Consider the following 9848-nt stretch of genomic DNA (forward strand, 5'->3'; position numbering starts at 1 on the left):
GACAGGAGCTGCATGTAACATCTAACACAAATCGTTTTATACGTAACGTACACCCGATTTTAATGGTAAGAGATCTCGTGGACGAATCCCCATGCGCTGGACTGATCAGATGAAAGACTTTACTGAAACCCCACTTAACAAGAGCGTGCGCCAAGCCTCAGTTCGCAAACTATTTTTTTTGTTTGCTGTTTGAGTTTTAAACAACTTACTATTAAAATCAGTACATGAACTGAATGTAGCTAGGTGAAACATTCTCTGTTCTTAGCTAAGATCCGTTAGCGATGTTGCTCTGCGGAGCACACTCAAACGCACGCAGTTTCGTCATTGACATAGTCACGGACCTTTTTTTTTCCACCTATGCTGTTAGCCTTGAGAGACTATTTCAACTCTCTTTGACGTGTAGGTGAGTTCACGGGGCTCAAACCGGGAGTGTTGCTAACACTGGCCCTAGCAAGAGCAGTGCTTCGCAAAATCTGCCACTGGATCGGACACGCGACCCACTGAGAAGATCCGGCGAGAAACCCAGCGGTGTGTGTCTATAGGTTAACTTACTCCCCGAGCTCTTATTCACAAGCGACGGGTTCGGCGAGGGTGGTGACCGGCTGACCGTATAATAAATCGTGGCTATTACGGCACTTATTTAAACCCAACATCGGAAATAGCCCATAGATTTGTTGTAACAAATCCCAGCCAAGCCAACCAACGAGGTACAGTTTTAGCAAAGTAAATAAGAATGAAACATTCTCCCCTCATGATTGGATCGAAAGCGTCGCCCTAGGAAGTCCTCCCTAGACAACATAGACCTAATATACACGATCCCTTTGTAGATAATAGTTGAAATAGTTGCGGTCTACCAATCGGACCCACATGGAACAAGTTCAAAATCTCTAGCTAATTAAAATGCACCCCTCGAAATGCTCAATCATAGTCCTTCGTACTTGTGAGAACGACCTCGGCCTCCGAGGATCAGGGGGCTGCGCAGTGAAACCTGTACTAGACCAGGTGGCTCCGTGACGCCAAGGACGAGAACATTGAATTTGCGCCACATTGGTGCGAAAGTCGTTTTTTAAGAGCGGGGTCTTTTTTATTGCCCTTGTTAGCAGACGAGTATACGGCCCATTTGATGGTGAGCAGCTATCGTCGCCCATGGACTTCAGCAATGCCAGGGGCAACTGTCTATCGCTTAATACCACAAGCTTCGTTTGAAGAAGGACATGTCATAGCGTTTAGGAAACACCGTGGAGAGGAGCTCATTCCAAAACCGGATCGGTGGCAAAAAAGATCTCTGGAAACGCACTGTGGATGAACGTAGTGGCTCCAGGTTGTATGGATGAACTCTGCTCCGGTGGCGGGCGGTGTGATGGTAAAAACGAGATGATGGGATCATTTCAAACAATTTCTCAGAGCAGCGTATTTCAATGTTTTGCATTTTGGCGTGACTAGCCCATTCGACTGATTCGTTGGTACAGTAGTTAGGTACTCTAACTGCCGGGCTGGGTTGTGGGTTCGATTCCCATATCTCAAGATGGGTTGCGTAATTTACTTTGTATTTGTCTATGTGCTAGTAACCACTTAATGTGGGCTGTGAGCTGGTCCACACATCTAAGTAAAAAAAAGTGTCACGATCAAGTTTCTTTGTTGTGGGTGTTTAATCTTTATCTATATTTCTATTTAGACGTATATAAGTATGTCTGTCAATCGCTAAATCCCACAGTACAAGAAATCCTAGCTTGGAGCCGGATAACCAACCGTGTTTGACTTGTCGCCGATTATTATTATTTGAGCCACAAAAACACAATCACGACCGTTTGGTAAGTGTAGAAAATCATTAAGTTTATAGGAAAAACGGATTCGTGTGTTGGTTAGGTTGATATTCCATGCATGAGCCCGCCAAGTTTCTCGCCGGATCTTCTCAGCGGGTGGCGATTCCGATCCGGTAGTAAAATAATTCGCGAAGCTGCTGCTCTTGAGTTGTTAGGTCTCCTTCGGAGGCGCTCGGGCATCTGTTAGCAAATCCCACCCCTCCTGGCTGAGCCTTTTCTCGCCCATCTGTCCTGGTGAAACTGGAAAGGCCTCCGGGCCACCAGTAATCCTTAAATCATAAAAAAAATCACAGCATCGGCACTGGCAACAGAAGGAAATGGTCAGATTTCCTGTATGCAAAACCGCTTCTGTTACCTTTCGTCCCTTATGTAGTTTTATCTGCTTATTTAAACTAGAGGTCCCGAAGTAGTCGAAATTCGAATATAATTAATTGAAATTGTAAGTTTGTACACTATTATGATTGTATTTTATACTTCTATAATCACAAATTTCGCCAAGACTACACTATAAAAAATATTAACAAAGACAAACAATATTTAATCTATTCTCAATTTGACAACAGACGTCAAGAACAAAAGTTTGACAATAAATAGTATGCATGCGTGTGTGCGTCAAATACATGGTATGTAGTGTGTGTAATGTTTTCTTTATTGATTTAATGTATCTTTTATGCATTATTTTAAAAAAATATTAGCATTGTACACTTCTTCTCTATATTCTGTATAACTGTAGAAAATTTCATACTCCTCCGTTCGCGCAATTTTCGTAAAAAGGGATACAAAGTTTTTGCTTCACGTATTAATATATAGATTAGATTTCTAGAGTACGGATTTATATTAGTGTAGTACAATTATTTACTTTGTATAATTCTTGATTAGGCACAAATATGTTTGTTTCTATTTAACTATATTATCGTGTCCTATATCTATGTAGGTACGTATCTACGTAATGGAGGTTGCAGTCAATGTATTTTATAAAGACATCACGACATCCGAATATATATTATAAATTTGCAAGCGAACCGAGGGTCGATGATGATAATAAGACGATTTTGTTACTCCGGCTCAATATTCTGACCCGAATGGGACACATATATAACTAGTCAGGTCATAAGTATTGTCACACAGTAAAAACTTTTCTTTTAGAATGCTGGCCACAAAAAAGTTTATTGAATTCGAATTTCGAATTGTTCATGAAAATAAAAATGTATACTTTTAGAATTTTACTCATTTTTAAATATGGAGTGGACGCTTAAAAAGAAGACCGTGTTGCAGTTATTGCGTTGCATCGTTGCGGTTACGCGCCAATTCAAATTTTTAACATACTGAAAAATTTGAATATAACCAAAAGATTCGTTTATCGTACCATCAAACGATACAATGAAGACTCTAGTGTAGATGACAGGTCAAGAAGTGGTCGCCCTCGGTCTGTTAGGACTCCAGCAGTGATAAAAGCTGTGAAGGCGCGAATTCAAAGAAATCCCAAACGTAAGCAGAAACTGTTGGCCCTTCAGATGGGGTTAAGCAGAACCACGGTGAAAAGGGTGTTAAATGAAGACTTAGGGCTTCGGGCATATCGAAGAAAAACAGGACATCGTTTGAATGCTCGTCTAATGGACCTGAGACTGAAGAGATGCCGCGCTTTGTTGAAGCGGTACGCGGGAAAAAAATATCGGGAAATTCTTTTTTCGGATGAAAAATTTACTACAACAGACACAACAAACAAAATGATAGCTACAACAAACAAAATGATAAGGTGTACGCACACAATAGTGAAGAAGCGAGCAACCGTATTCCGCGTGTCCAACGAGGTCATTTTCCATCCTCGCTCATGGTATGGTTGGGAGTTTCATATTGGGGCTTAACAGAGGTACATTTTTGTGAGAAAGGTGTAAAAACGAATGCAGTTGTGTATCAAAATACAGTCCTGACGAACCTTGTGGAACCTGTTTCTCATACCATGTTCAATAACAGGCACTGGGTATTTCAACAAGATTCGGCGCCAGCTCATAGAGCGAAGAGCACACAAGACTGGCTGGCGGCGCGTGAAATCGACTTCATCCGGCACGAAGACTGGCCCTCCTCCAGTCTAGATTTGAATCCGTTAGATTACAAGATATGGCAACACTTGGAGGAAAAGGCGTGCTCAAAGCCTCATCCCAATTTGGAGTCACTCAAGACATCCTTGATTAAGGCAGCCGCCGATATTGACATGGACCTCGTTCGTGCTGCGATATACGACTGGCCGCGCAGATTGAAGGCCTGTATTCAAAATCACGGAGGTCATTTTGAATAAACTTTAGTGTCATAAGAATCTATGTTTTGTTAAGTTCATTTTAATATATGAATGGTTACATAATGAATAAACTTGTTTCAATTATTTTACATTAAACATGTGACAGAATTTGTGACCTGACTAGGTATTATGTTATTACCTCCTTTTATTGGGTTGGTATCGAAGCGTGCTTTTCTGTTTGATTTAAAAAAAAAATTAAATGCATTCATTTATTTTAATTGTGTTCTATTTGTCTCGACTTAAAGAACGATCTCACGATCCTCAAGATATTAAGTGGGTACCTAAGCATCACAACCCTGATGCCGCCATACCCTTTGTCCTAAGATTTTTGTTCCCAATGCGATAAAAGGCGAAATGGTGGTACATAATTATAAACAATTCGCAAAAGAAGAGTTATGCTTTTTTTTAAATTCTTTATTAGAGCCATACACCTATTAGGTTAAGTCGGCTAAGAGTTATGTTAAAACAACAATAAATTGATCAATTCGATTTTAAAGTAGATCAAACTATAGATAGATAGATCAGGACTGTAATTTAAGATAAATTGTTTTTGGATATCCTCTGTTCTAAAAAGGATCAAATTCGCCTTTTCCGATAGAAGGCGACGGATCCAAAAGCTGCGTAGCTCATAGATAAGCTTTCTCATACAACTAAACACAATTTAATAGTAACAAAATTAAGATTAATATTCATTTAATTTAAATAAATTCTTCTTCACGTCGTAAAGCAAACATTACAATTTCAACGGAGACCTTAAATCCATGTCTTAAAGTGTGCATCTTCATTACCGTGTGCACCCGTTTATATCTGATCGGCCCACTGGATAAAGTTGAGCTTTTCTTCAAGAACCTTCTCGATGCTATAGCCGGAGTTATAGCTCCATCGGTAGTCTGTTGGAAGTTTGGAGCCCCAATCGATAAATAATCTATTTCAATTGACCAATAGGCCTAAATGATAAGAATTTAGTCGCGTGCATGATAAAACTTTACACGCATTTAGTTTATTGTTTTTTCCCGCCTATTCGCTAGTAGCCTAATAGGTTGTTCTAGCTACGCCCGGAGGGGTAGGGCTCAGCTTGAGAGAACTTGCTAACACTAGCCCTAGCAAGAGCAGTGCTTCGTTGAAGCTACCACCGGATCGGAATCGCGACCCACTGAGGAGATCCGGCGAAAAAGTTTATTGGGCTAGTCTTATTTTCACCAGGACGTGGATTAAAAGCAGTATGTTTTTAAAGTCAAAAATTTAAATGAGTATGAATTGAATTAAAATCGACAATCGCTTACTGTTTTAGTGAAATCTTAATGGCTGGTTTCCTACACTCTACATCGGGTGGACGAAGATCAGTACTCCGCTATGCGATATAAGGTAGTCCGCCTTTAAGGTACTCTTACCCAGGGTTCAAAGTTCCAATGCCGAATTTCATCAAAAACGGCTCTCTGGTTTGAGAATGAAAGCGAAACAAAGGTATTGTCGTTTAAATATTTCACATCACTAATTAAAACTAACAGAACACAGAGATATTTGGCCGTTTTGGACTTGGTTGGTTATATTACTGGAGGTAGGATCTCTTGTGAGTCCGCTCGAGTAGGTACCACCACCCTGCCTATTTCTGCCGTGAAGCAGTAATGCGTTTCGGTTTGAAGGGCGGGGCAGCCCTTGTAACTATACTGAGACCTTAGAACTTATATCTCAAGGTGGGTACCGGCATTTACGTAGTAGATGTCTATGGGCTCCAGTAACCACTTAACACCAGGTGGGCTCGTCCACACATCTATGCAATAAAAAAAACTTACAACTTGCGTTGTCGCATTTCCTGGAGGGATCGCTTCAAGCAATAAAGCTGCTAAATGCACAACTTACTATAACTGCAATTTTAAGAGTTAATGATAAACTTTATGACATTTCAAGAAAGAGTTATCTTTTCGTCATTGCGTTAATGGGTGATTGAGTTTACTGACTGACCGGTGTAAGGTGGCATAGACTGACCTGGTCAAAGATAGTCCAAGAGAAATTTATTCAGAGGATTATAAACGTAACGCGAAGGATATTTAGGATTTACAAAAGTTAAACAATTTACAATATTTTGAATACGTATCTTGAAACAAAAAGACAAATAGGTGTTTCTTTTTTTTTTAAGCGCATTGCTCGCTCGCGTCAAATCTAGATTCTGTTGCGGTTCTGATACGTCAAAAGAATAAAATGTATTTTTTTTAGTTTGTTCATACACTGTAGAAGTATGAATCTTGTAGATCGAATTTCGTAAGCCAGACTCTAGTTCAGTTTGTAAGTTTGCCTAGTGATAGATTTTTGATGAATTTCGGCCTAAGATCACAGTGAAATTTTTATGGCAATGGACCGAATACTTTTTGATTTTCTACTGTTTAGATTAATAACAAGGATTATTAATAAAATAGAGATTAAAAAGAAAGATTAATAAATAATATATTAATAATAAAGAAAAAGAAATCGAGTTTTAATTTCGTTAAAAAAATATGAGAAACTTCTCTCGCACTCAAAGAGTTGGTGAGCGATATTCTATAAGAAAAAAAATGCTATAAATAATAATTAAATTCAGATAATTTCATTGAAGTACAAGTAATTCACACAAAATATTATTTTTATTAAGTCCTTACAATATGATTTGTTTACAGCGCAAAATCTTACCCGGGTGAAACTACAAAATGTTTCTAGAATAAATAATCAAGATATTATTAGGTACATTATGTGGTATTATATAATTCAATTTTTACATTAAAATATTCTTATTTTGCTAAATTAATAAATGGTTTCCTTGTTGACGCGGACAAACACGAGCCTAAATAAGTCAACTCTTTGTGATCGAAATCTAATCTTGGAATAATTTTAATAATTTCTGCATCGATTTCCCAGCTATTTCACGCACTCATATTTAGTTAATTTTAAATTAATACAATCATAAAAAACAGTGTTAATTTCGTTTTATAAGCCTTTGATAGCATTCGTTGCTTTTTTGGTTGAAAAACAATTTATTGCTTAGTGCCGCGATCGTTTGTCTTCCGCGCTCAATAAAACCTTACAAAAATACGTAATCAAATATATTTTACCTATATTTTATTTATGATTTGGATTTATAAGACATTGTACTTACATTTAGATCGGGAATTTTCGAACTGTATCCATCCTACGAGTATCAGCAAACACTTTCGCGACTCGCACCGAGCTCCGACACTAGCACTTCACGAATTCGTTCAAAATTCATATTCGAAACGTGTTCCTTGACCGAAAATCACTTTAAATCGATAATAGAACGTCTACACAGTGTTTTCCGACAATTTTCTAAATAGGCCTATAAGAATCTTATTGGATTCTTTCGATCGATATTTGTGCAAAAATTTCGCATCTGCCCGCGGCTGCCGCTTATTTAGGCCTAACAAATGGCCGACAGCCGGCGCGCGCGCGCCACTCGCACTCGACGGACACTTTTGAACGCACAACACCGATAAAATAAGTAACAGATAAAACCGGATAATGCCTTGATAAGGGCTAAAAATTCGACAGAACTTAACCTGAATGACTATTCGAAAGATTAACGGCAAAAAGGCACAGAGGTTACGAAAAAAATAAATAAATAAAATGTCCAGTAAATTGATCGCGTTTTGTTTTAGCAATGTATCGCGTTTATAGTTACGAAACGCCGCGGGAGGAAAAGGGTTTTTTTTTCGATTCGTACCGGGCATCCGGCTGTTGGAAGGTTCTTGGGGCGTTTTAACGGTGTGCTCGTTTGAAGGGCTTGGAAACCGAGGGTAGTTTACGAGGGTGATTTTTCGAGGGCGAAAAGGGCAGAGGGCGTTTTTTTTTCGGTCGCGTTAAACTTCGTTCGTGCGGCGGGAGGTGGCGCGCGCGCGACTCGCGTAGTCCAAATGGCGAGACGAGGCGTAACTCAAATTCATTCAATTTAACCTTGTACGAACTGCTTGGTCGTGCTTATGCCTAAACGAGGCATCCAGAAACACACATAGGCACTATCGACGAACCCCACTCTTGGTGGCATTAAAATAAATATATTTACCGCGCTGGAATATTAAAATAATAATAATAATAACCTAAAATCCTTGAGAAAGTTTCTAATAATGGTTCACTGACAAATACCTAAATTTTGTAAGCGTTGTCGTATTCTGAGAATTTTCTAGAAAGTCGTAGAAAAGAATTTAGCTATCGAAGAAACTATCGAAAGTAATGTTTAAAGTCTTCCGTGACCACGCAAGCCTTTGGGTCCGAAGTTTAGGATTTAGAATTGAATAAAAAAGACACACAAGAAGATAGGTAAATACCTCAGCTAAATTACATAAATTAGAAAATCAGTTTGGTGTTACAGCTTCGCAAATCTGTGATAGTTTCAAACGACAAGGTGACATTGAATACTGACAGTTTTATTTTTGTTGCTCACATTAGTGGACACGATCACGTACCAGTCAGGTCCTGGTCAATACGGTACATGCCGCTACCCACCTTGAGTTATGAGTTCCAAGTCTCAGTTTTACAGTACAACAGCTGTCCCGCCCTTCAATCCCGAATGTATTACTGCTTGGGGCTACTGTTTCGCGGTATAAATAGGCAGGGTGGTAGTGAATAGCCGGGCCAATTCACACGTTGCCCAACTCCATTAATATTATCAACAATAGCCCTTTTAAGAAGACTTCATGAGATACGATAGTCTCAATCCACGTTCCTCTATTTTTGCTGGAAAAATGGAAACTATACAATGGCTCTTCTGGTGTGAAGCTTTCGGAGCTAGTACTATGTGGAACTTTCAGAAAACACTAATTGAGCTAAATTGAGATTCAATTATACCCCCCATGCTGTCCCCAAAAATGCACTAATTCTGTATGCATGAAACTTGAAATTTCTCGAAAACATTTGTTTCCATTTCATGTTTCTATTGGAAATAGTCGTCGTCATTGGCAGGGGACTCGTCATGATGGCTATAGGGACGAGTTATGTACAACATGGATTTTTTCTTCGCCAATAAAGAGCCCAGGGACGCGGCGGCTGAAGCGATAGCTTCGTTCGCCTAATGATATGAACTGCCCGACTTCATTGGAACAGTGGAGACAAGGTCTTCATTTGACATCCCTAGTCCACTATCAGGAATAGCTGAGGCCGACAGGGCATGCTCATACCAGCTTGAAGCAAATGTCATAGTAAGCCTACACGTTTTTTTATTTATTTATTGATTAGATGGATTGACGAGCTCACGGCTCACCTGGAGACGGACCGGTGTCCATAGACATCACAACTGCAGTCACTTTGAAACATTAGTTTTAATTGAAGACCTGAGTGGATGAAGGGGATATATGATACAATTTCTTAATTTTGAGAAAACGGGCAAAAAACTTTTGTTAGTTGTAGTTTTTATTCGTACATAGCTCCTTCATCACATGCAATTTCTAAAAATAGAATTTTAACCCAGAGTTTTAAGGTCTAATATGGTTTATAGGCACATAACACCTTCATTCAATGTAAAAACATAAAAATCTTACAAACGGTACTTAACCCTTTCATCCACTCATGTCTTCAATTCTCAGTACATATACTACAGCTGCCCTGCGCTTCAAATCGCATTACTGCTTCACGACAGAAATAGGCAGGACGGTGGTACCTACACGTGCAGACTCATAAGATATTCTACCAGCAGTAATTGAATTTCTTATTGGACTGAGGACCAAATACTTATTCAGTAATGTATTGTA

The 9848-nt window shown here is 39.1% G+C and overlaps 1 long non-coding RNA gene across 1 annotated transcript in view; it reads right to left on the reverse strand.

Moving 5' to 3' along the window:
- LOC149500221 (uncharacterized) overlaps nt 1-8017 on the reverse strand; it is a 94531-nt gene extending 86514 nt beyond the window's left edge. The window contains exon 1 of the long non-coding RNA XR_016325235.1: nt 7247-8017. This is a non-coding gene — a long non-coding RNA (uncharacterized LOC149500221). The remainder of the gene's footprint in view (nt 1-7246) is intronic.
- Between the last annotated feature and the right edge of the window lie 1831 nt (nt 8018-9848).

The sequence above is a fragment of the Bombyx mandarina genome, chromosome 23 (genome assembly GCF_030267445.1).
Source record: "Bombyx mandarina strain Sakado chromosome 23, ASM3026744v2".
NCBI lineage: Eukaryota > Metazoa > Arthropoda > Insecta > Lepidoptera > Bombycidae > Bombyx > Bombyx mandarina.